General features: G+C 39.0%; 1 pseudogene across 1 annotated transcript; it reads right to left on the bottom strand.

The window, feature by feature from the left end:
• Window positions 1–236: 236 nt before the first annotated feature.
• On the bottom strand, window positions 237–6,635 carry LOC125516087 (putative LRR receptor-like serine/threonine-protein kinase At1g51810; annotated as a pseudogene). The gene is made up of 13 exons (XR_015609203.1): window positions 6,527–6,635; window positions 5,397–5,948; window positions 5,314–5,318; window positions 4,643–5,185; window positions 4,162–4,306; window positions 3,774–3,845; window positions 3,610–3,675; window positions 3,460–3,540; window positions 2,733–2,890; window positions 2,381–2,613; window positions 2,103–2,232; window positions 992–1,051; window positions 237–907 (listed from the first exon to the last, which is right to left on the bottom strand). The product of XR_015609203.1 is annotated as a putative LRR receptor-like serine/threonine-protein kinase At1g51810 (transcript).
• Between the last annotated feature and the right edge of the window lie 529 nt (window positions 6,636–7,164).

Genomic DNA, 7,164 nt, shown 5'->3' with positions numbered 1-7,164 from the left:
GGTACTGGATAATATGTCACGAGTTCTCACACGAAGAAGATGCTTCCTTTTTCAAAATTACTCCAACTAAGTAGCATACTTCTCACAAGAACAGAACAGAAAGGAAAACACCACAGACGTGCCGGAAACATAAAATGAATCGATTGCAGTTTATGAACAACAAACAAGGACACATTTGAGCAGATTACCAAACTTTGACTAAGCAGATGCAACAAAAACCGGTAGGAGTTTCCCTTTCACCGTCCAGATAAATGGATTAATTCCGACATCCCACCGCCATAACCAGACTGGAAGGAGTTCTCCTCGTTGCTTACTCCAGAAATCGTCAACTGAAATTGCCTTCGAATTTCAGCATCCATGGGGTTCATACTACCAGTTGAAGCAGAAACAGACAACTTCTCACTAGAAACTACTGGCAACAACGCTTTGAGCCTTGAAACAACCTCGGTCATGGTCGGCCTGTGGATGGCCGCGTTTTTGACGCAGTTCATGGCGAGGTCTAGCACACTCTGGAGTGAACTGGCATCGTACTGATCCAACAATCTCTTGTCCACGATGTCATGAATATTTCCCATGGCAATCTTATGGCGTACCCAGTTTGGTAGATGAAAGGTTTGAGGCTCCATCAATACTGGGGGCTGGCCAGTGATGATCTCCAAAAGCATGATGCCAAAGCTATAAACATCTGTCTTGACTGTGAGTTGGAAAGTTGCATGGTACTCGGGGTCGAGGTAGCCAAGAGTGCCAGCAGCAACAGTAGATATGTGTGTGTGAGCATCATTAAAAGCCCGGGAAAGCCCAAAATCAGATATTATCCCCACAAGATTCTTGTCTAGAAGGATGTTGGGGGTCTTTACATCTCTGTGAACTATTGATGGGGTGCAAGACTCGTGTAGATACTCCAGCCCTATAGTTTATTGAAGTCATACTTAGTCAAAGCAAGCATACATACATACAATACATAAAATTAGTAAATAACTGAAATATGGACCTTGTGCAGCATCAAGTGCAATATGAAGTCGTTGTTCCCAATTCAAACTATAGTCATCTCCTGCATCAAGAAATACGACATTAATATAAGTTCCTTGATACATGGATAGCACATAAATATATGTTTTTATTATTGGTACTACTACCATTATTACTACTACTACTACTACTACTTCTACCACCACTACTACCACTACTGCCACCACCACCACCACTATTAATACTATTATTATTATCATGTTGTACATATATTTAAGCTAACAAATTATGCACGCTGCCTTAATGGTTAAGCATAGAACCAATTGATATATTAAGATCTTAAACCTGCATAAAACTGAGCTTTGATATTCGAGAGGCAACTGATGCTTTTCCTTCTCTTTACGTGAGTTTTTGTTATATCCAAATCAAATTAAGAAGAGAACCAACTATTAAATTATTACTTAAAATTTCCTCTAGAGTTTATTTCATTCATAATGGCTTCGAAAGATGCTTACAATCCCATCATGGCATTGGTATGACTCTAGGAGTGTAACTATGCTTTCCTCGGTTTGTTAGCCACATATCAAAGAACAATTAATTGAACATTCCAAGGTTGTAACTTCAAGAATGTCCTGCTAGGGCCTTACTTCTTACCACATACTCTACATATACATAGTAAATTAGGTCCGCCAACTCAAATTCATTTAATCAGAGTAACAATAACAGTCTAGGCAACCAACCACACATGTAACAAGAAATCATGTTGATAGTAAGATGCCAAAAGGTTGGCTACTTTGACTTTGGAGTTCGTTTTTGTACTTAGGGACATGTCCTATGAGTTCTATATTACTCTACAAAACACCATATATTCATATAATTTTAGAAGTAATTGTGTCCCAAGGGTTAATTAGACTATGTGGTCAAGTTGCCTGTTTGTGTTATTTTTTTTGGAGGAATTTAAACCCTGAATTTCTTAATCTGCATTTTAGATTTTACTGATTTTAGGTTTGGCTGAGGGTTAAAGTTTATTGATTTAAGTCATAAATAACCTATATGTGTATTTAACTACAACTTAACAAGTCAATTATGTTTGATATAAACATTAATAAAAGGTAAACAATTAATAAATAAACCTCCTCTTATGAGCTGTTGAAGATTCCCTCTCGACATGAAGTCATAAATGAGAGCGAGGCACTTCTTGTTTTGGCAATATCCTTTCAAAGTCACAAGATTCTTGTGATGAACTTTGGACAAGGTTTGTACCTGTGGGAATACATATAGTTACCAAACATACAAGCCAGTTGCATTTATTGCAGATAGACAACATAAAGGTATATTTATTTGTGCTGACTTATTGTATACTCTCTATTGAAGAAAAAAATGATTCAGCCACATTGGTTTCATGTTATACCTCAGGGAAGAAGTCTGTTGACTCCGCAATTGATGTTTCCATCAGCACCTTAACGGCTACTTCATCACCATTTTCCAGTTTGCCATGATAAACAATACCAAAACCTCCTTTTCCAATGATTGATTGGAAGTCGTTTGTTATGAGCTTGAGCTCTATGTACGTGAATCGTCTGAGGTCAACATGCAGGGAAGTTTCCTCTTCATACATGGCATAATCCTCATGGTCTGACTTACCTGCATGGTAAAGAAATTAAGTTTACATGAAAGTTTAGGTATGAAGTTGTTGTCTAATGTCTACCTAATTTTATTGCAGCGATGAAAGGGGATTTTAGAGTGTAAAAGTTATATTTTACCTTTCCAACACAACTTCCCGATTATGCACATCAATACTAGGATGGCTACTACTACCACAGGAACTACCACTGTGATAAGCATTGCTTGTATGGTGTTCTTCTTCTTATTTGAGCAGTATGTATCTTTGACTTCTGAGCATATGGGATTGCCTTCCAATCTTGTGACACAAATGCACAACGTATATATAAATCATCTCTCAAACATATTAGGTACAACGGCTATAAAAATTAATGATTGTACCACGACTAACCCTCTAATAATTCTTATAAGGACCTCCAACCTCTAAATTAACAGACTGCATTGTTTTGAAATCGCATCCCGTTATCAATAGGTGATTGTCTTCCTCTTAAGGCTCAGAAATGATAAATCATTTGTAGTTACTAGATGCTAGTATATGTTACCGGGGTATGTTTGGATCAATAAGCACTGCAAAAGTATGACTATTTCCTAATTGGGTGCCACAACTTAGTCGCATTTGACGAGTTTATGCATATAGCTGTAGAAGTGTGGTGCTGCACAAGTAGAAAGTGAACATGTGTAGCTCTTGTTTGGCAAGACATGCTAAAGGAACAGAATGTGTTTCCACCAATAATTATATAATATTTGCAACTATTGTTTCTAAATGTCCAATTATTTCTGTGATAATGAACCTTGGGTTGAGCCTATTGGTGTGTTTTATTGGAAATAGAAATACATCAAGGAATTGTGCAATAGAGTGTATCAAACCTTAAATCAAGCAAACCAGCCTGAACTCTTTGTAGAATAGAATCAGGGATTGGCCCAACGAGCTGGTTGTTTGACAAATTGCTGGAAAATAATATTTAAAATTATTCATGTGAAATCTATGTTATCAACCAAATGTATAGTCAGACTTACAGAATTTTGAGTGACTTTAGCTGATAGTCTGGAATAGCTCCCGTCAAATTGTTGTGTGATAAATCCCTATATATGTTTGTGCTTAGGGTCAAAATTATGCCAACATATATAATAATCGCAATAAGTGTCTAGCATATCAATTCATTGTGGTAAGTACCACTTACAGGTTTTCTAGTGATACCATGTTCATGAATGATATGGCTAATCCACCTTTCAATCCACTCGCAGAGAGGTTTCTGCAAAAGCAACTCATATTACAACAAGTTCTACAATCTCGTGATTTCATTGAGCTGACATATATTTCTGTGGTGAAGGTTTACAATAAATTACATGTTCTTCATTTCAAGTAAATTATCTGTGTTATCAAGATCTTAGCCGGTAAGAAACATGACCAAGTGTCCGTATAATAAAAATTTTATACATAACAATACATATATGGAGACACACTCAAATCAAGAGGTGGCTTTTGTGGAGCATTAAACTTGCACTTAGATTGTAAAAAAAAAGAACTCCGATGCTTTAATTCAAATGAATATGGTATTATGTTCTTACACTGAAACAACCCTTGGATTCTGGTTGCTCTTTGAGTAGTCGCAAGTCAAACCTTCCCAGGAATATTCTCTTGGGGAGCACGGATCTCCATTCCAGTTTATTCGTGTCAAATTGTAGTGGTTCTTGACTTCTTTCATGTAATTGACTACAATAGGAAAAACACAGAAAAATATGAACCCGGAATAAAAAAATTGTATATGTTGGTTATAGGGCTTATATGTATTAAGAAGATGAAAACATTAACTTCAGTACTCCCTTCATTTTTATTTAGTCTGCGTATTAGCTTTGGTCAAAGTCAAACTTTGTAAACTTTCAGGGGCCTACACAGTGATATCCCGGTCATTAACATTTCATTATAAACGCATGCACGCAGCTGGATGTGCTATTCAAGCAAGTGACTAAATTGCATCACGATCATGTGAATCTGTCATATACTAAATGATAACTGTGTAATGAACGTGCAGTATTTACATTAGCTTACCATCTTCCGAGTCAGTAGTGAGCTTATCCATCCGAACGAGATAGTAGGTCTCGATCGCGTTGATCAACGGCTTGAGTGTCGAGCTGCCCGTCTTGTTCAGGAGGAAGGATCCATCTGCGTAGGGCAAGAACCGTCCGTTCTGGTGCATGCTGTCCACCCGGAATCGTGAAGGGGAGAAGTCTGAGAAGAGCAATTCGCCGGCGCCGTAGATGTCGAACCTCCTGTTCGGGTTGCTCCCATTGATCTCGGCAAAGTGAAAGATTGGAAGAACCTGCATGTTCTTAGTGTCTAGATTGGGATGTTCTGGCGGGCTGATGATTATCCTGGACCTGGAGAAGTTCATGTCTACGGTCAAGGCATTCTGCATGATGACCGACGGTATATTGAAGAAGTTGTTGCCGGGGAGGCTCTCCACTTTATTGGTAGTGCTCAGGTTGATCCCGGGGTAGGATGTGGAGTCGCTATCCCAGAAGCGGTCATATTTGTCCGTTGGATACCTTAATAATTGAACACAAGGACACAAAATTAAAGACAGATAAATAGCTAGCACGGTACAATACGGCATTTACATACAAGTTGTAGTAAGATTTAATTACTACTATTAGTTTTTGTTAGAAGCAATGGCAGGATTAACGAAAAAGGAGCAAACACTATATATGCATTAAGCTAGCAAAAACTGAGTCGAAAACCATTGGTAGGCACAACTTATATCTACTCCAAAATTATAATGGACGGACGGGACCCCTCATCTCACCTTGTGATAAAGTTGGTGACGTTGCCAAATCTGGTTCGACTAAGAAGGCTGATTGAAACAGAAGTATTGACAAAAGGGTACATCGTATCTTCGAGTGGCCTTAGCTCCAACGAGGATATGAAGGGAATCCCTGAACCCAAGTTTACCAAGCAGGCGGACAAGGAGTTGCTCGGAGCAACGGTGAGCACCTCGTTCCGTACCAGTTTGTCAAGTTCACCGTAGCCCAGGAATTAACGCCGATATGGAGCCCAAACAGAAACAGCGACCCGTCCAGAGTCTTGTTCAACCCATCATAGTTGCCATAAGTAAACGTGGCTCTCAATAGATACTTCTTACCGATGGTGGATGGCAGTGTATAGCAATTCCTTGAGCCATCGGGAAAGCTCCTCAGGGTTTTTTGTTGCTCATTTTCGGCAGCATCCATAAACTCGTGAGAAATCTTTTTTATCATGCCACCCTCAACAAATCCACCGTCAGGATCAAACCGTAGCCCGGTGGCACTGTCGTTGTACGAACTGCGGTTTCTCAATCCACAGTCGATGCTTATGAACCCTATACAATATAATGGAGAATATGTATCAATTTCATCTGTTCCAATTCCAACTTCCAACAGTTCGGGATTGATGCAAAGATCATTAGCTCTTCTTTTGTTTCATAGGGTAGGAAAAGTCATAGGAATAGAAAAGTAATAGAAATGAGATGACATGTATCTCAAATCCTATGAATAGGAATAGGAAAGGAGACGCTCTTTGATTCACATCATAAGATTTTTTTTTTCATTGAGTCCAGGTTAATGTTTATTTTGCTATGAGATGTGAAGGATAGGAAGAATTCCACCATAGGAATAGGATTGTATTCCTGCAAACCAAAGGGCTCTAAAGGAATTTTTTCTATAGAAATCCTATCCTATGAAATTTCTATAGAATTCCACCAAACCAAAGGAGGCCTAGCTGTGGGACTGCATATTCAGAAGCTGATAATAATGTATGGATGTTCAGATTACTGTAAAGCTGGATTTCTTTTAAGTTGCATGCGCAAGTAAACACAACTGTACTGCATGCAGATAGAGAATAGGTTAAAGAACTGTAGGATCTATAACGGAAAAGCTATGAGGATATGGCTTGTGTTACCAGAAGAAGGAGGCTGGCCGTGAACTTGAATCATCATGACCAGGTTGAGCAGCAGCGCCAAGATCCATGCCAGTTTGGTACTTGGCCAGCAAATGAAATTGATCACCATGGTTTCAAGCAAGAAACGGCGTACGTATCTGCTACAAGTGACTTGTGGAGCTAGTTATATAGCAGAGGAAAATATAACCAATTAGCGCGTACGGTTTAGTCCTTGCTTCCCATGACTTGGCCTCCATGCGCACGGTGTGAAGAAAACAAAAGTTTGGTTCAAAGAAATGCAACTTGCATTAATCTATGGAATCAATAGAGGTACTGCAACTTGCCGTGGAATTTTGTTCATTGGTAGGTGAATTTCTCTTTAAAGAGATGCAACTTGCATTAATCTAAGGATAAGGAATTAATAGAGATACTGCATCTTGCGGTGGAATTTTGTTTGACTTTCTTTGCAACTTTTCCCGCCAGCGTGCGTTTTGACGAACCATGCAACTTGACCCAATAAGCTACAGCGAAAGCACACGCCGATCTTTCTTTGCACGCGTGCATTGTGTCCGTCCCGGTGAATCAAGCTAGCGTTCAAAAAGCAACATATAGGCTACAACGAAAGCACACGTTGATATTTCGTTGAATCAGTCAGCTAT

This window comes from Triticum urartu, chromosome 6A, assembly GCF_056163025.1.
Source record: "Triticum urartu cultivar PI428250 chromosome 6A, HENAU_Tu73, whole genome shotgun sequence".
Taxonomy (NCBI): Eukaryota; Viridiplantae; Streptophyta; class Magnoliopsida; order Poales; family Poaceae; genus Triticum; species Triticum urartu.
The sequence above is the reverse complement of the archived record's forward strand: the minus strand, read 5'-3'. Positions and strand labels throughout refer to the sequence as shown.